This window comes from Falco naumanni, chromosome 2 (genome assembly GCF_017639655.2).
Source record: "Falco naumanni isolate bFalNau1 chromosome 2, bFalNau1.pat, whole genome shotgun sequence".
Taxonomy (NCBI): domain Eukaryota; kingdom Metazoa; phylum Chordata; class Aves; order Falconiformes; family Falconidae; genus Falco; species Falco naumanni.
In genome coordinates, this window is record NC_054055.1 from 119,749,837 (window position 1) to 119,768,711 (window position 18,875).

At 46.9% G+C, this 18,875-nt stretch overlaps 1 long non-coding RNA gene across 1 annotated transcript; it reads right to left on the reverse strand.

Moving 5' to 3' along the window:
* Positions 1-13,646: 13,646 nt before the first annotated feature.
* On the reverse strand, positions 13,647-18,791 carry LOC121083127. The gene is made up of 2 exons (XR_005826243.1): positions 18,673-18,791; positions 13,647-17,036 (listed from the first exon to the last, which is right to left on the reverse strand). It is a non-coding gene; the product is annotated as an uncharacterized LOC121083127 (long non-coding RNA).
* Between the last annotated feature and the right edge of the window lie 84 nt (positions 18,792-18,875).

Consider the following 18,875-nt stretch of genomic DNA (forward strand, 5'->3'; position numbering starts at 1 on the left):
TTTATGAATCAAGCAACAAGCTGATGTTTCAGTAACATTGGCAGGCTCCTAGGGCAGCCCTAAACAAATTTGTGAATGGACAACCACCCTATTCCTCGCTTTTTTTTTTTTTTTTTTTTCCCCCCAGTGGTCCTCTAGACAGACTGGTATGAGTGGTTCTTTTAATTATTTTTATTTTTACATTGCGTCTAACAGAAGCAATGATAATAAAATCTAAGACCTAAGAATGTGGGAAGCACTGTTGGGAAATTACTATTGGCTTTTGGCTTTTGTAATTTTTTTCCATGTGTCATCATTGTTTGAGTCACTTTGTATTACCATTGGGTCAAATGGTGCTTTCATTTATAGCATGTAGGAGAACTCCATGGACATCATTTGGGTTATTCTTGCTTTCTGGTTTTGTGTCAGAACACCTAATTTTGACCTCTGTTAAGGAAAAATGTTGCCAAATCTAGTTGTATAATGTGGAATGAGAAGAAAGATGTGCGAGGAAGGGGTTGGAAATGTAATGGCAACTGGGAGCTCCCTTCGTCTTGGTAAATGTGTAGGTAGGGAGTGATTCTAGATGTTACTGGTAATGAAGGAGCACAGGACAAAATTAAAAACCTTATTAAAGCAATAGTACATCCTTTTGGTTACCATTGTTCATAAGCCACAGACAATACAGTACGGTTCCAGTGATATTAAAATCCTCTGCTAACTTCCATAGGCAATTCCATTCATCTTAATTAATTTCTCTTGCATAAAAGTGACCAGCATTTTGCAGAATCAGTGGATCAGTTCTGTGTCTGGAAGTCAAGACGCTTGACACAGTCAGTACCATGAGCCAGTTTCTTAACTTTGTTGTGCTTCAGTATTTCATTCGCCCAAAAGAAAAAGCCCTAAGCCCATCAGATTTTAATAAGTGAAAAGCTATATGTAAATGTCAACTATTATAATTTACCTGTGCAAGCAACTGCTGAAAATCTCTATGAATCACACTGGAAATCAGTTTCCAACTTCTTTTGCTGCCTACCTATATCCTCCCACATTCAGCTTAAATTAGAAAAGTTATTATTCATGTTCCCTTTGTTAGGTGGTGTTGCTACTGCATATTTACTTTAACAATGAGTTTACTTCAACTTAAGATAAAGCAATCCCCTTCTCTATTGCCTGCAGAGCAGCTCACTGATGCTTTTGAATTGCAAATATTGTGCTGTATAAATGCTGTTTATGTAAATACTGTCCCCCAAAAAACTCCTCCTTTGTGCTAATATAACAAACACAATTAATCAAAAACCTTCCCTTATGAGTCGAGCCTCCTATTCTATTAGAAATGAATCTGTTGAGACAAGCATGGCCAAAAATCCTCTAAAGTGTTAGAAAAATCTCCAGAAGAAAAGCTAGTCTCCTTTATGCCAAAGTAATTCTAAAATAGTGTGCTAATTATAGGTAATTAATCTACGTTACTCTTCACGGTACTCTCTGAAATCGCATTAATCTAAGCGGGATGCTTCTGTTCCTGTTTCAAGAGTGATAACCATCTGGCAAAGAATGGCATTTGCCCATTTGGACAGTCAAAGCACTTGACCCTGGTGTGACAGCAGGCTGACTGCTCCAGCAAGTGGCCACGCCGCCTTGCTTAAAAGCATGGGGGGAGCAATGAGGTCTTAACAAGCAGCCTGAAAGGCTGTTCTAAAAAAGCAATTATCTGTGTAATTATTCCGCTGCTGGATCAATGCAGGAAGCAGAAGCCACATTAAAATTAAATCACTTGATTCGCATTACTTCATATGTTGCTCATTATCTAATGCAATGTCGGAACTGAGGACTAACAAAATGAAGGTGTCCCTAAGTTAGTAACGTGCATGGGAAGCTGTGCTGTGCTGTAAAACAGTCTCTTCTTCTGCAGAGTTATTTGGGGCAGAAGCTCTGTTTATCAGAGTTAACTTTTATATACAGCTCTCCTCTTCTAAGGTCTCTTAATATTTTCCGTCCTCTGAAACACATCAGCATGGAGGCACAGTGTCACTGTTACATGTCCTCTAGAAGCCAGATAGAAGCGAGCTGTAGACAGATTCAGAAGTAGCGCAGAGGGACAAACAAGGAGTTCCATTTGCCGAGTCTGGTCAGAGAAGCCACAGGTCTTGTCCTCGCCGTGAGGACTGTTAAGAGTTCAGTCTATATGTGGCCCCAGGGAGAGCTGGGGCTTGGCTCTGGGACACGTGTGGCTGAGGAAAGCTCGTCAGTAGCCAGCTCGCTCTCCTGCATGTGCTCCTCAAAGCTCCAGAGAAGGAACACCAGCAACGTATTACTACTTAGGGTTTCTGCAGCTCGGAAACCCCTCTGAACCGCAGAATATGACTCGGTGCCTTATTTCCCCTGGGCTATCTTACCTCTAGGCTAGGATGTAAAGGATGTAAGTGCCCTGCTAGGAACTGGAAGGAGCCCCAGTGCTTGGTACCTTACTAGAGGTGCAGTTTACAGGCTATTGAGGGTGTTAGAGTGATGTTATGTGCGTTACTGTCTGTCTTTAATAAACATAGTATTCCCATCCCCATTCTCTTGTAATGTCAGCAAACAGCATGATTTGCTGAGTATTATGTGCTGTGCTGGTAAGAAGTATAAAGTAAGGGCTGGATTTTTACCTCTTAATCCAATTTTCGCATAGAAAATCATTCTGTGGAGTTAGTGGCTTAATACTGAAATTGCGAGAGTTTAATAGTGGCTTTCAGTCATATGCCAGGGATTTGGGATTTTGGTAATGACACAAGTTAATCATTAGAACTTGCATCAGTGAGTGCAGGAAAGTGAACCAGAAGTTCACGTGAATTTGAGAAACTGCTAGCTGTTATAAACAACTCCCAGTTCTCATCAAAATACTCATTGTTTGCTGATGGCATTAAAGGCCTTCCCTCACCCGAAAGAGAGGCACTTCAGGGAAAATTCTTCCTTGAAAAGGAAAACAAATGCCCACCTACTATTGAATATTCCACCCTTTTTTGCACTGTAGCTCTGCTGTGCACTACAACATACAAAAAAATCACTGTGTTGCTAATTGTAAGTTACAGTAAGAGCAATTAAGTCATATCTGCATGACCTATAAAAAAGACTAGGCATAAATGAAGAGCGTGTATGTGAACGTTTCCAGCTTCTGAGCTCTTTGAATTTTGCATCCAAATTTTGCAGCCTGGGCTTCTCTCCAAGTTTGACAAATGTTAATTAAAAAAAAAAAAAAAAAAAAAAAAAAAAAGAAGAAATTGGTGTGATGCTGTTTCTTTTCACGCTGGCTCTCGGCCCGCTGCCGGACTGTCAATGCTGCAGTGTGCCTCCGCGAGGCAGCTGCACGTGCGTGCGTCCTGCCCGCCGCGGGGCTTCATCGGCACAGCTCGGCAGCACGACAGCACGCCTGTGCGGGCCCTGCCTCAGCGCCCCCAGCACCGCTGCTTTCCGCTTTCTTGTTGGTGTATTAATGTTTTACAAAACGGTTGGGTGTTTTCTGACAAAGGCTTGAAATAAAACTAGGGAAAAGCCTGGCCTGTGACATCGCTGCCTGTGAACTTAAGTAAACAGGGGATACAAGCGCCAGCTTTTCTGCATGAATACTGTTCATAGGTGGGGAGTTTCCACAGGAGGCTCTGAGATTGCAAAAGTTATTTTTGTCTGCCATTTCCTCCTCTCGAACTGTTTTTCTCTTCAGCAAACACCATTTCCAGGGCTTTCTCGGGTATTAGCTAATACTCATCCATTGCTCCAGGGCTTGGTGTTACTGGAAATGTCTGTCTTTCAGCCGCTTAGTAACAGCCCTACTATTTTGCAAACAATTATTCCCAGGTGACATTGCTATAAGCAAGGTTGAGAGCTTTCTGCTGAGAGTAAAGAACAATTTGAATAATGCTAGTCTTTCACTTACTGGCTAGTTTTACTCTGTTCTTTTTCATTCCTGATCTTAAGTGGTTAAGAGTGGTTGTATCTCAGTACTCCATCCCAGAAGTGGCTGAGACATGCTAGTTATTCACATGTCTTAGCTACTGGTTGTAAAAATCAACAAAGATTAATATTTTAAGGTCAGAACTACAGAATAATTATTTCTAATAATATTCCTCTTGATGACTCACTAGTTGCAATTGTTCATTCAAAATATTTTCCCATTTCTGTGGCTTTCAAAGGATGGCAATACTTGTAATACCATCTTAGTGTTATTCAGGAGTAATGTGAAGAATTAAACTGTGGATTGTAGGCATCCCCTGGACCAAAAGTTTCCCATCCTTCCTCTCTTTTTAGGGCCAGCATTTCTCACTGTTATCTTGGGAGGGCTATTGGAAAGTTTTCAATTTTCAAAGTTGCGGGTCCATGAGCATTTTACCTCCTTTCAAAGAATCCATTTGGGAAAGAATACAAGCCGGCAGTCAGACCAAGGGAGGCAGGCTGTTTGTGAAATTTTGCTGGAAACTAGTGCCAAAAAATGGTCAGAAGGTTTCAAGAGGTTTGGCAGCATCTGTTGATCATTGTTTCCTTTGTTATAGGAAGCGCACAAGTTCCCAGTATGATGGCAGGAGGGATTTCTGCTGAGTTTGACAAATGCTATCAAACAACAGGAAAAACAATGGAAACTCTGTGATCTTAAGAGTGTCATTCATTAGTTTTGTACTAATCTGTCTAGCAGCCATTTCATTACAGCCCTCTGTAGAGTGCACATATTATAAGCTCAAGTGAAACATACTTGAAGATTTTTTATCTTCAGCTCTATGGTACTGGCAATGAAGAATAAAAAATATTGTTATGAAAAGACTTTGTTCCGGGGGCAGGAAGGTACGCTCGAGGTGTGGCAGGCTTAGAGAGTTTTTTTTGCTGTGAGTATTCCAGTCCTCTGACATTTCTGTTTGAATAAGAATGTACTTAACAATGTGTTTGGGTTCGTGAGATCTCTGTTGAAAAAGAGAATTGTGTTAGAGAAGAAAAACAATCCTGTTGTGAACAGGATTGATATGCAAGTAACAAATCTGAATGGATGGAATGGAAAAGCTTCCTTTAAAAAGCTCTTCTGTATTACCTTTGCTTAAATACAGAAAACACGCCTTCGCACAGATATATTCCCTTTGTCCCTTCTAGTTAATCCTCATGCCTCTCAGGTGCCCAGCATACTCTGTGATGACATTTCGCTCCAAACACTTGAAAATCTGACAACATGACCTGACTATAGCTGCTGTGGTCCGTCTGTCTGAGCTTCTGCGAACCGGGGTGGAAGCTACCTGGTGCATCTCTGCAGAGTGCCACGTGCAAGCAGGCGCTGCCGGCAGGCCCGCTGGCACGGGTGCAGTGGAGGAGTCAGGAGGAGAGCAGAAGCAAGAAGCTGGCCCCACTGACCCTGTCGTACAAGCCTTCGCATCCCTGCAGAGTATTTTAGCAAACCCCGTAGGAGACTGTAGAAAGCCGGGCAGACTGAATTTGCTATTACAGCTGCATAAGGAAGGAAGGTGAACATCGTGGTGCTCGTCACTCTCCTGCTAAAAGCAGCTAAGCAAAATTCAGTGCCTCATTGATTGCTCTAATCCGGGGGAGGATAAAGTGCTGATGAAGCCAGGTGGTAACTTCTGTGCCCACAGTGAGTCAAACAAAAAGTAGAAAATAAAACACACAAGCTGCTCACAAATTCAAGGCTTCTTCTGGTAGACTTGATCTCTTGGCTTGTTCTTGGAGTCAGGCTAAATGATCTTGTGAGTTGGGATTAGCTTTCCCGCCTCACCCGTGGTTTTGAGATCGCCACCGCTTCTCTCTTCATAGGCTGTAACCTTTATGCCTAAAGCCTCAGCACTGCAGACGCATCTGCTTATCTCTTTGTGTGGAGATGTCTTTGTGTTGCAGCTTTCAAAACCCCTTATATTTTGACCACCTGCTTCTGCAAAGAAACTTCCTTCTTATCTGCATCTTGAAGAGCTGTATTGATACCCAGAGTTTCAAAGCAGCGTAATTTGACCTTTACCAGCGTAAGGTTTGGCTAGGAGAAGGGAACCTTTTATTTGTGAAAAAAAGATGTTCTGTCCAGGGGTGGAAGAAAAGAAGAAATGCGAGAAGGTACAGCCACAGGATGTAGCCTTTAGAAAGCTATAATATTCCCTGTAGGACCCAGATTTTTATCCTGTGGCCACATACTGTGACACCCGAATTTGCCATTCCTGGTTTTAAAGAGTGATCCCAATGTAAATCTTCAAGAATAGAGCAATGAACAGGACCATTAGCATACAGAAAGATCTCTCTGCGCAACGGTAAGTGTGCATCTGAGAAGAAACATGGCATTTATTTTTCAGTTACCCAGAATACAAAATACTAGTTTATCAGAGCAAGGGACCTTCTGAGAAGCAGAAGATGGAGCTTTGCTGTGATGCAGAAAATTCAACAATGGTAAAGGGCTATGAAGTCTTTTTATGACACTCCATTTTATGGTTCCTCCCAGAGAATGCTGATACCTCCTTTTCACTGTCTTAAGTGTGCTCGCTCCATTATACAGATCCTGATCTTTAAACCATGCTTTGGCAAATGTATCCTTTGTGGCACTTCTGTGATCAATTATGCTTTACTCAGTGCCATAATTGTTTACAACACGCCACAGTCTTCCACTGGGTGAAAACACATTTATTACAGACAATGGTGCCAGTGCTGGTCTGTTCGTATTGGCCATTTGAAAACAAAAGCCAGACAAAAAGGCGTCTGTTTTCGGCAGCCGGTCAGGTTAGTACTGGAAGTCACTTCTTGGTGCTTTTCACCCCGTGTTGGAGAACAGCTGCCAGCACTCAGGGTCCCCTTTCACTCAGGACCACCGCCCTAGAAGAAGCATCCTGGTGGACTAGTTTTGGGGCTAATTTGAGCATTGACCTCACCTTTCACAAGCTGTGCAGGCAAGTTTTCACACTGAGTCATTAAAGCCCTACAAATGGTTTATACAGTTAGAACAGCCAAACGTGTCAAAATGAGTCCTATTTTTCAAGTGACAGTTGCTATTTTGAGCGGCTGTTTTGCATTACACTTACCAGGACACCCGGGAACCAACGGTGTTCAAGCATCCCTGCTGATCTCCATTCCCACCACATGACCAGCTAGGGCAGTTACATCACTCCTATTGCTGCTCTTCCCCAGAAATCATATTCCTGGGTGCGCGTGTCACCTCATCAGGAGGAAGCAACTGCAGATTCCTATGTAAAGTTGCTTCAGGCGAACAAGGGCATTGCTGTCAGTGGCCAGCCCGAATCGCAGACCGCATACCCCGTGCCTCTGCCTTGGAGAGACCTGAAAACGGGACCCTACGGGCATCTGCAACAGTACCAGCGTGCAAAGCAAAGGCAGACAAGGTTAAGGACCATAAGCACTCCCGTGGAGGATGGACTTGGATGACAAAAGCTGGTGGGTGAGAGAAAACAATTGGGCATGGCCAGACAGAGAAACACTCCTAGAAAAAAAACAGGATGGCTGCAGTGTGGGAAAAGTCATTGGTGGCTGGATGAGGTTGTTTCTGCGATGCAAAGGGACATAAGGTGGCAGTGATTGCAGAGAAAGGAAGCAGAAGCACCGGAGCAAGTGTATTTGCTATGAGAGTGAACAGCAAACGAAAAGCATAATTGATAGGAAAAGGTGCAGCTCACTTAAAGGAAGGGGGTAAAAAGGTCTCGAGGGTGGGTAGAACAAACTGGTATGAAATCGAAGTTCACTACAGCCTTAACATAAGCTAATGTAAGTCACAGTACATTCCCCCCAGCGTATGCGCACACACAAACACCCCAAAAAAACCAACCTTATGTTTACCAGAACTACCTTTGATGTCCAAAAGCCGCAAGAGGAAATGAAAGGAAATAAGGAGACGTGAAAAAACAGGGGGAAACCAAAAGGTTAGGTGAGGACGGAGGCGAAGCGGCTTCAGAAACAGATACACAAGCAAAGGAAATTATAAACGGAAGGGGGGGGAGGGAGGCAGAGCCCAGTGAGCTGAATACGCTGGGATAATGCTGGTTTTCGCATAGACCTCCTTTGTAAGCAGGTCTTCCAGCTCTGGTCTGTGAATAGCTGGAGCTGTTCCAGCTGTTATCCAGGGAGAGACTACGTTATCTGCTGCAGCCCCAAAGAAAGAGTTCAGCACAGCGTAAACTGTTGCAGAGTACAAGCAAGACCCTACTTGAAACAGCTACAAGTCGATAAAATCATTGCTGTTTGGCTACTACCTTGAGCAGAAAGGGTAAAAAACCTTCCTACAGTAACTCTTTCCTGAGCACTGTTCTCCTCCTTGCCTTTTTCCTCCCTCTTTGGAGATGAACAGCATTTATCTGCTGCTATCCGGTAGATAAACAGGATTTTATTCTTGGATTTGGTACAGCCAGTATAATTTTTGCAAGCAATAGGGAAATTTCAAAGAAACCTAAAGCTGGTTTACAGGGTTTTTTCAGTTCACAGGGTAACTCTGGTGGACTTCCTGTTGAACACTTCCTTTTTTTTTCCTGTTTGCAAGTGCAAATTGGCTGTTGAAGGGCAGAACCCACAATTACCGCTTCAGGCAAGTTTAAAGGCAGTTCTATTTAAATAAAGTTAGTTGGGAAAACATCCATTGGAGACCTGCTCCTTGAGAAGAGCCATAAGCTAAATTTAAAGTTGCTTCATATAACTCAGAAAATAACTTCTTCCTTGTTTCTTCTTTGTCCCTACTCCAAAACTGAAGATTTGTGACAACAAGTTGGTTGAAAATACTCCAGTGTAACCAATTTCAGGTGGAGAGACGGCCACATGACGAGACCAAAATGCTGTCCTCGAAGCAAGCCAGTTGCAGAGTTCAAGCTAGGGTTCAGCTGGAGTGCTGCCTGCCTCCCTGGCATCCTGCCCCAGAGCCACAGACCAACCATATGTCCCCATGCCTGGACCTGTGCCAGTCTGCCTGGGAAGACTCCTGGCTCCACGGAGACCCACCAAGCTGGAGATGGCGATGCCCCATGGGCTGCCTACACCGGCTCCGAAAGCCTCGTCCCAGCTTTAACAGCCCCGTGGGTGGCCATTGGGGTGAAGCCTGCCTGGAGGTGCAGGAAAAACCAAACACGCAGCCTGGGACCTCAGTGTTACTGCTGGCTTAGGCAGATCCAGCGAGCGGCTGCCGCAGGTAGGCTCAGTTGCCCGTTTGGTTTCCTCACCTGCACCTTTCTAACCAAGCCCGCACGGGCTGCCCACGTGCAGCAGCGTGACGAGCTGGAACAGCTCACAGATCCGGCTGAAAACAAATTCTGCGGGACCCCCCTGCCCAGCCCCCTACGCAGCCGGCTCAGCAGCCCCTGGGGAAGAGAAGGGACAGGAGACAGAAGGCAGGCAGGCACAGGGGAGCGTTTGCTGGCAATCCACGGCTAAAGCAGCTGGCGGGCTGGCTGCAGCCTGCAAGGCTGGCCGCTGATCCCCATCAGCCACCGGCGGCTCCCGCCAGTCCCGAAGGGTTTCACCAAGCAGGCAGCCCAACGGTACGTAATAACTAAACCACTCTGCTAATTACTCCCGTACTTAGCATTTCTTACGTTTGAATTTGCTCTTGAGAAGTCCTGTCAGAGAAACAATTAAGTGATCCCACCTCCACCTCACAAAAGGTTTTCATTTCGAGAGAGAACAGATTCCTTGCTCCTCACGCCCCTCCAGGCTCTCTTGAATTTGATTTTGAAAAAGACCTTCACAGCTAAATTAAACATTGGACAGGAGAATGGCAGAATGCCAGGCACTTTATCTCATAATGTTATAATAAAGATCTCCTATAATATTATTACCCCTTTATACTCATTTTGGCTTTTTCCCTGTTGTCTTGGAACACCTCCTTTGTCATTCATTGATTTTATTCTTGATAATAGTGTTACCCTGAAACACTGGATAGACTGAGGCTCACGCACATAACCGTACAAGAAGAGAGAGCAATCACATTCACCCACGGTGCTTCTCAGTGCAACATCCGCTGCCTTCAGTGGAAGTCGCACCTCCTCTCTCCATCGCGGGCTCTAATACATGCGGAAACTGGGAGCTCAGGGAGCCTAAGCTAAAAAAGACCAGAGGCTGAGGAAGCAAGAGAGTAGGAACCACCGCATACGTCTGCCCTCTTCCCCTGGCATCCATCCACGCCTGGGCACTGTCACTACAGGGCACGCGGCTAAATCGCTCTTAGGGCAGCCCCAGCACCGCCAGTTTCATACGTTACACAGCGCCTGAACTTGGCTATGGAAGTCATAAGAATTCGAACGTGAATCTCGTGGAGTTTTTGCCATCGACTGAAGCTTTGTGATTAGCAAACTACACACCACCACAGATCATACTGCGCACTCACTGGGGAAACATTCCTCAGTCAGTTCCATTTCCCTGTTGAAGCAGCTTTATGCGCTATTCATAATGCTGTATAGAAATGGCATACATGACATTACATGCACATAAAGATTCCCTGAAAAAATGAAACACTTGCTAATCTTGTGGGGACATTGTGCTAAAAGTGGTGTATCCATCAAAAGAAAACCAAATTCCATTTCATGCAAGCTCATCAAGAAAACATACACAATATGCAACCATTTCACAGCTGCCAAAAGAGATCAGTCTAATTTCTTTTTTTAGCTAGAAGGGGAAATCTAACCAGGCAAAGCTGTTAGAAGCCAAGAAGACTATTTAAAAAAAAAAAAAAAAAAACAACACAAAAAAAAAAACAACCAACAAAAAAAACCCCAAACCCAAGTAGAAACCATTCACAGTGTCATCCAAAGACAGAAGAGTTTGTCAGTGAAATGCATGCACTGGGCCAAGTGGAATACTTGTGATATTAATCTGGCTGCTCGTGATGCACGTCAGTTAGAGAATTTGTTGGCATTGGGTTGTTTTGTAATCCTGGGAACTACAGCTACAGGAAACTTTTTGTACAGTTCTGTTTCTGGTATTCCTCTGTCCTTATCTCTCCCATCCTCCCCCTTCTCTGTCCCCTTCCCAGCCCTCCCCCATACAACAACTGGTTGCATGCTAACAATATTTCTCTTTGTGCCTATGCGACTACCGTTAGATCCATGCATATCTCATGGAATTTGAGGCTATCATCTGTCTGCATGCACTGGGTAGTCAACAACTCCCACAGACCAACCATTCTCCTCACCCCACCCAGCATTCATTTTCTTAAAAATATCTCAGGAATGGTTATGAGACCAGTGATGTGGAGACCAGTGATGAGTGCCATTCCTCAAGGGTCGGCACTGGGACCAACGCTGTTTAACATCTTTGTTGGCGACATGGACACTGGGATCAAGTGCACCCTCAGCAAGTTTGCTGATGACACCAAGCTGTGTGGTGGAGGAGGGAAGGGATGCCATCCAGAGGGACCTTGACAGCCTTGAGAGGTGAGCTCATACAAACCTCAAGAAGTTCAACAAGGCCACGTACAAGGTCCTGCACATGGGTCAGCGCCATCCCAAGCACAAATACGGGCTGGGCAAAGAACGGATTGAGAGCAGCCTGGAGGAGAAAGACTTGGGGGTGCTGGTGGATGAGAAGCTCAACATGACCCAGCCATGTGCGCCTGCAGCCCAGAAAGCCAACCATGCCCAGGGCTGCATCACCAGCAGCGTGGCCAGCAGGGCGAGGGAGGGGGCTCTGCCCCTCTGCTACACCCTGGTGAGACCCCCCCTGCAGTGCTGCGTCCAGCTCTGGGGACCCAGCATAAGAGGGACACAGACCTGTTGGAGCGAGTCCAGAGGAGGCCACGAGGATGCTGAGGGGGCTGCAGCCCCCCTGCTGTGGGGACAGGCTGGGAGAGCTGGGGCTGCTCAGCCTGGAGAAGGCTCCGGGGAGACCTTAGAGCAGCTTCCAGCACCCAACGGGGCCAGCAGAAAAGCTGGGGAGGGGCTTTTTGCAAGGGCATGTCGTGACAGGACAAGGGGTGATGGCTTTAAGCTGACAGAGGGTGGACTTAGATTAGATATTGGGAAGAAATTCTTTACTGTGAGGGTGGCGAGGCATGGGACAGGCTGCCCGGAGCAGCTGTGGGTGCCCCGTCCCTGGCAGTGCCCAAGGCCAGGCTGGACGGGGCTGGGAGCAGCCGGGGCTGGGGGAAGGGGTCCCTGCCCAGGGCAGGGGGGTGGGACTAGATGCTCTTTAAGGTCTCTTCCAACCCAAACCATTTTATGATTCCATGAAATTAGTGCCAAGAGAAGCCCTCCCACTCACTTCCCCAACCACCCCCAACTCACACGTTGTTGTGGTTTAACCCCAGCTGGCAACCAAGCCCCACGCAGCCGCTCGCTCACTCCCCCCACAGTGGGATGGGGAAGAGGATCAGCAGAGTAACAGTGAGACAACTTGTGGGCTGAGACAAAGGCAGTTTAATAGGTAAAGCAAAAGCCACGCCTGCGAGCAAAGCAAACCAAGGGATTCATTCGCTGCTCCCCAAGGGCAGGCAGGGGCTCAGCCATCCCCAGGACAGCTGGGCTCCAGCACACGTTGCAGTTACTTGGGAAGACAAACACCGTAACGCTGAACGTCCCCTGCTTCCTCCTTCTTCCCCCAGCTTATATACCCAGCATGACGCCATACGCTATGGAGCATCCCTCTGGCTAGTTCAGGTCAGCTGTCCTGGCTGTGTCCTCTCCCAATTTCTTGTGCTTCCCCCAGCTCTCTCACTGGCAGGGCCCAAGAAACTGAAGAGTCCTTGACGTGGTAGTAAACATCACCCAGCAACAGCCAAAACCATCAGTGCGTTATCAGCGTCGTTCTCACCCCAAATCCAAACGACAGCACAGCACCAGATACTAGGGAGAAAATTAACTCTATCCCAGCTGAAACCAGGACAGCCATTCAGCCCAAAGACAGGCCAGGTGTTAAGATCATTTGGAAAAAATGTGTATTTGGACTGTGGGCAGGGTGGCTGGATTATCCTGCCCCGCAGGAGAATGAGGCACTGGGCCGAGATGGGGGGAGGACAAGGGCTGCACAGTCCTTGCCCTGGCTCCACTGGGAAGCAGAGTGGAGAGCGCACAGGCTCCTCCTGGGGATGATGGCAAGCAAGCTGCCATACAAAAGATGGCTCCAGGAGGCCTTGTGCCTTGGATATACACCTAGCAATCAAACCTTTTCCACTCTCTGGGAGAGGGCAATTAATGACTTACTCTAGGAGTAAGTGATCCCGACTTACTCTTGGAGTAAGTGCCCCATGCCCAGCTTTGGATCCCGGTGCAAGTAGCCCTTATAGACACTATGGGGATATGCTTATGTTTTTCTGTGACTGGTGCAGTCACTCTTCAGACCTGTGTGGCTTTCAGCCGCTTAATTAACCTCTTGGGAGCTCAGTCACTGCCTCTGAACAGGGGGATGTATCCCTAGCTAGGTATTCCTCAGGTGAAAGAAGTGATATTGTTATAATTACTACAGCACCATCTTGCAAACCGACTGCTTGTGCTTCGTTACCTACCACAGATTTAATCCATGAGCATAACAGTCTTCCCTCTGTGTTTTCACGGCCTGGCTCTTCAGAAGGCCCTTTGTTCCCAACTACGGTGATAAATGGGTTTTAGCTTTATTTTTTCAGAGGGAAGCTTATGTGATTGTGCTGTCTGTCATCTGCCTATGCTGATAAGTTTTTAACTGCCACAGCCAATTATAATTATTTCCAAAGAAAAAAATCACTAGAGGCAGACATCTCCATGATGATTATATTTCTATGGATTTTATGAAAGACAGCAGCAGCCTGGGCTGGGGCTGGGGAAGGAGGAGGGAGAGGACAGAGCGCAAGACCGCACAGAGAACGTGCCATGTCAAGGGAACCTGGGAGGCCCCAGCTGATGCTCAGCCCGTCGTGGCCGAAGGCAGCCAGCCAGCCAGCGTGCAGGCGCTGGAGTCACTCGGCATGGGTGTCCCTCCAAACGGCTCGCAAAGATGTGCTGCCTCCAGCCCGCTGGGTATCATTGCACAGGGGACATCACCGCGCCTGCAGCTGCCGCGGTGCAGAGGGGGAGCAGGCACAGACCTTTCTTCTGCCAGCCGTGATGGAGGGAGAAGATTTTGTTGTTTTGACACAGGGAGTGGCATTATTTTGCCCTGGGCCCGTACTTGCAGGTTGCAAAACCAGGATGGCGGCTGGGCTGGGCCACACTGGTGGGTGCCTCCAGGGAGGACAGACTGGCTAAATGCAAGGCATGGTTAGAATATGCTTCGTGCTGTAGCACACTGAACGTGATAGGTGCATTAGTCACAACTGCTTGTGACGTGGGGGACAATGTGTTCTGTGTGCTCAACCTGCCAGTACGCTAATGAAAGCTGCTAAGGCCAGGTTTGTAAATGCATTTAGGTGGCTGAGCTAAGACATCTGAAGATAGGAAAAGCCCAATTCTTTTTGACATCAAAAGGGATTCTGACTTACACTGCGTGGAAAGTCATGCCTTTAAACAGCTTGCAAACTATGAACCTTTCTTCTTAAATATTTTAGAAGAATTTTCCCTCTCTCCAAGTGAATCTTGACTGAAATGAGAGGTTTCTGGAACTGCCCTTGAGAACTGAGTAGAATATTATAGGTTTTGTTTAACCAAACCATTCCCTGCAATGATACATACTGTTTCACCATTACAGAACTTTCTTGGAAGGGGCAAAACGCCTAGGGTGAAAGCAGATCACCATCTTCACCACCTAAATGCCATAACATACAGTTTCGGTAAGTGCGTTGATAATCTGACCCATTTCTCCAGAAGTCTCACATACGTGGAGGGCAGCTGCAGATAACACCCAAGCTGTCTCAGGCAGTGGTCTGTAGCGGGTGTTCGGTGACCTCAACTGCAAATCTTCTCACTCGTAGCAGGAGAGTGTTTCACTGGCTGGGTTGTCAGTGGCCACAAAATCACTAAAGGGCTGAGCTGTGTGATGAATCCCAGCAGCTACTGTGGCAGCTGAATAGAGAATGCAAAACAAAAACTGAAATGCAAAAAAACGGCATTCAGATACACAACAGGAGCAGAAAGAGAGTAAGTCAGGCAGGGGAGGGGGGAGCATGAAAGAAGCACTATTTCCCTAAAATAGTTTTGAAATGGAAGAAAAATGACTGCATTTTAGCCCTACCAAACAACTGTGAAAAGTTAGCGCTTTTTCACAGCATTGCTTTATTTTTTACTAGGTCTCCAGCCACTATTACTCAAAGTCAATTCAGGCTTTGGTCTTTGGAAACATTTTTAATGTGCTAGTGCTTAGAAGGCCATTAATATTTATAAATGTCACTTGAATCCCATTTTTACCCTCTCGCTCAGGCAGGATCTCTTGTAAGAAGAAAATATTGTTGCTTTTCTTTTCCACTTTTTTCCCCCACCATTTTGTTTTTTTTAAACTATAGTAAATTCAGGGTCGAGCCTGTTCTAAAAATGTCATATTCTATAGAGCGGCGATGTACAGTATTGGTAGCCTGCCTATGCCCCCGAGGCAGGTCTCAGAGTTAGATCTCAGGCCTGGAGAAATGGAGTCTATAATCAGCTCTGCCACTGGCTAATTATGCAACCTTAGTCAGTTCTTTAACCTCCGCATGCCTCGGTTTCCATATCAAAAAAGAAAGGGATCACAGGCTCCTCGATGAGTGCTTCGCAGCAACTGAAGGAGAACAAGGTTTCACCCATCACGTTGCTGCTGCACTGTGACTGCTGGGTACGGATGGTTTCTGTGAGTGTTATAATACCTATGCTGAGCGAGTCCAGGAACACAGATGGAGGTCTGGCCGCTGCATTTCTTGCTGATGGAGACAGCCCTCACAGTCAGTTTGACAAATCACAGCTACAGACACCCTTTGCTTTAGGCATGCAGGCTTTTATGTCACTCTTCAGCGTGTTCCTGCCAGCCACAGCAGTTGCTGCCTCCTGCACATTGGCTTGTCTATGTGATTCATGCCTGTCGCAGCTTTGCTTGCTGACCCTGATGATCGAAGGCGCTCCAAAGAGCAGTAAAAGAGCAGATCAGTGCCTAGTAGTGGGAATAAAGTAGTTGCCTAATTTAAAGACCAAAAGTGTGCGTTGGAAGTCATAAATGAGGTACTCACGCACAGTTTTCAAACTATATAATGTATTGCTTTTGGAGCACTTGGGCCCAATAAGCAAGTCAGAGATGGGTCTGTCCTTTTCACAGCTTCTGAGGTGTGTTTCTGTGCCAGCTTCTAGGGTGTGCACGCACTCCACGCATTGGGTGGAGTACCGCAGGCCAAAAGGAGAGGGAAGTGGTCACGGTGATGTTAGAAGAGGTGGTTAAAAGCATGCAGCTCTTCTGTTACAGCGGGGTTGGCTTTGTGTACCTGGCTCAGAAAGGAAAGCAGCAGTGCTGAAACCTTTCTCTCAGCAAGCATCAGTGCAGCAGCCCAACCCTGCTTCCTGAAACCATCAGCAAGCAGAGGCATTGCAGACTTTTCTCAGCAGCAGAAGGCAGAGCATTACAAGACAAAGTATTGCAGATGCACACCTAACTGGATGGCACAGCTACCCCCCCCAAAAAAAAAAAAAAAAAAAAAATCAGGGAAACGGCATGCATGGAGAGTTATCTGTCGGGGTTCAGTAGCATTGGAGACAGCACCTGACAGAGAGCAGCACTCTCACACACAAGACTCCTGGCTGCCTGAAATTTCCCATGCGCGCTGTTTTGCTTTTAGGCTAGTGTGGGTGTATTATGTGCTACCTTAGCAACGGCAACAAATGCGTGCTGCAGCTGTAGCCTTCTCTTCCTTGCAGGAGGAGGTGAGCTCCCCCACTTTTCTTACAAACATGTGGCACAGCTCCCCACAGAGCCGACCCTGTCCCCCAGCGTCTGCCTCCAGCTCTCGATGCGTTGGCACTCAGGCTGGGTGCAGATGCGTGAGCTACAACTAAAGCAGACATGTCTTCCCCACTACCCTCTGCTCCAGCCTGTTTCTTCTGGCCTCCAGAGAACATCATCTGAATCAGTTTGGCAGGAGCAGGATCAGCTGCTTCATGCCAGCCCCCTCCATCGCTCCTGGAGTCAGATGGCTCCCGCTGCTCAAGGCTTTTTACCAAACATGAATGCTGGAGGATGTCCGAGTGCTTTATGAGTATCTGCAGAAAACAAACACAGTACTCAAGGCACCGGTATCCATTAATCGCTCATGGAGGGGCTGGGGAAGAACTTAAGAGGACAGAACCTCAGTGAGCAGGTGGTGGGGCGGGGGGAAGAACCCCCCAAGCCATTGTTAATGCACCAGCTAAAAACCACCCTAAATGTAGTAAAAGCACGTGAGACACTAAAACTATGGCGATTCAGTTTTTCACGGAGTTTTGACTCTGCCCTGGCTTTTGTCCTGTCGAACTTTGGGACTTGTAAAAACATAAATATATATATATATATGTAGATCTGTGTGCACGATGCCCAAATCTATTTAAGTCCTGTTTTTAATGCTTCACCAACACATACGCCTGAGAACAAAATATGCATTTAGAGTGCAAGTATTTATAGATCCAAAATCTTGAGGCAATTCTACTGTAAATCGGCAAAAAAGTCCTAAAGAGGGCTACTTCAGGAGGGAAAAAAAATAAAATTTGTTAAAACAGTTCTTAAAATAGATGAGCGCTACTGAAAGGAGGTAGAAAGAGCATTTCTCCTCACTTCTAATTGAAGGGTGTCATAAATTGAGACCACAATTGATCATAATCCAATTAAAATTTTATTAATTATAGCAAGTAGAATATGAGCAAAGACAGCGCTGGACGGCAGGGGAGTCTGCGCTCCGCCAACTGCCGCCTTGAGCAGTTTAAACAGTCCTTTTTTATACTTTTTACTTTCGTGTTTATGAAGTAGTGGAGGTGTTAACCCCTTACTCATATATCTTTATATGGGGTCTTCTGTCTTGTTTCTGTCTGGCGGTTATCTTCTCTTTTACAAGCAGCATCCTGGATGTAGTGGAGGTGTTAACCCCTTACTCATATATCTTTATATGGGGTCGTCTGTCTTGTTTCTGTCTGGCTGTTATCTTCTCTTTTACAAGCAGCATCCTGGACATCTGGCGGTTATCTTATTTTTCACAAGAGGCATCCTGGATATCTGGCGCCTAGTCTTTACATTATGCTTAACATAAATCTTAATATCCTAGTCCATAGTTTCTTACATTATGCTTAACATAAGTCTTAATAAACAATATCCTAGTCCATAGTTTCTTACAAGGGCAACAAGAGATCGCTTAAGAGAATCAGTGTTTTGTGCTGTCTTAGAAAGCCTGGCGGCCCGGCGGAGCAGGGCGAGTCACCCGGCGGCCGGCGCTTGGCGGGAAAGCGGCTGCGGCGCCGCCGTCCCCCTCAGCGGGCCGGGCCCCCCTCAGGCACCGCCGCAGGAAGGGGGGCTCGGCGGGAGGGTGAGCCCCCCCGGGGGGGATTGACCGCGTTCAGGATCAATAAAGCGACCGGGGGGAGCCGCCTGAGCAGAGGGAGCGGGAGCCGAGCCGCCCTGTCAGCGCTTCCCCTTTCGTTGGGCTCGCCCCCCCCCCCGTCGCGGCCCCGGCCATGTTAGTCCGCCATGTTACCCAAAGCGCGACCTTCACCGCTGTGCGTACAGGGAAAAATAAACCATGACCGTGGAGGAGCTCAAGTGGCCAAGCAAAATGTGTCCCGATAATTACTTAAGAAATAATAAAAAAAAAAACCAACAAAAAAAAAACCAAACACCACCCTCAAAAAAACCCACCCCAAACCCAAACAAAACCGAGCTTTGTTGAAGCTGTTCCCGCGGGCTGCTCTGGCTCCCCCGAGGAGGAAGCGGGACTCTCTTCCCACCCGCGGCGCCCAGCCCGCCCCAGCCCCGCCGCAGCCGCCCGCCACGCTGCGCTGAGGCGAGCGCAGGGGGAGCGCAGCCGCCCGCCGGCCCCCTGCACCGCGGGGGCGCCCGTCACAGCCGTCACTCACCCC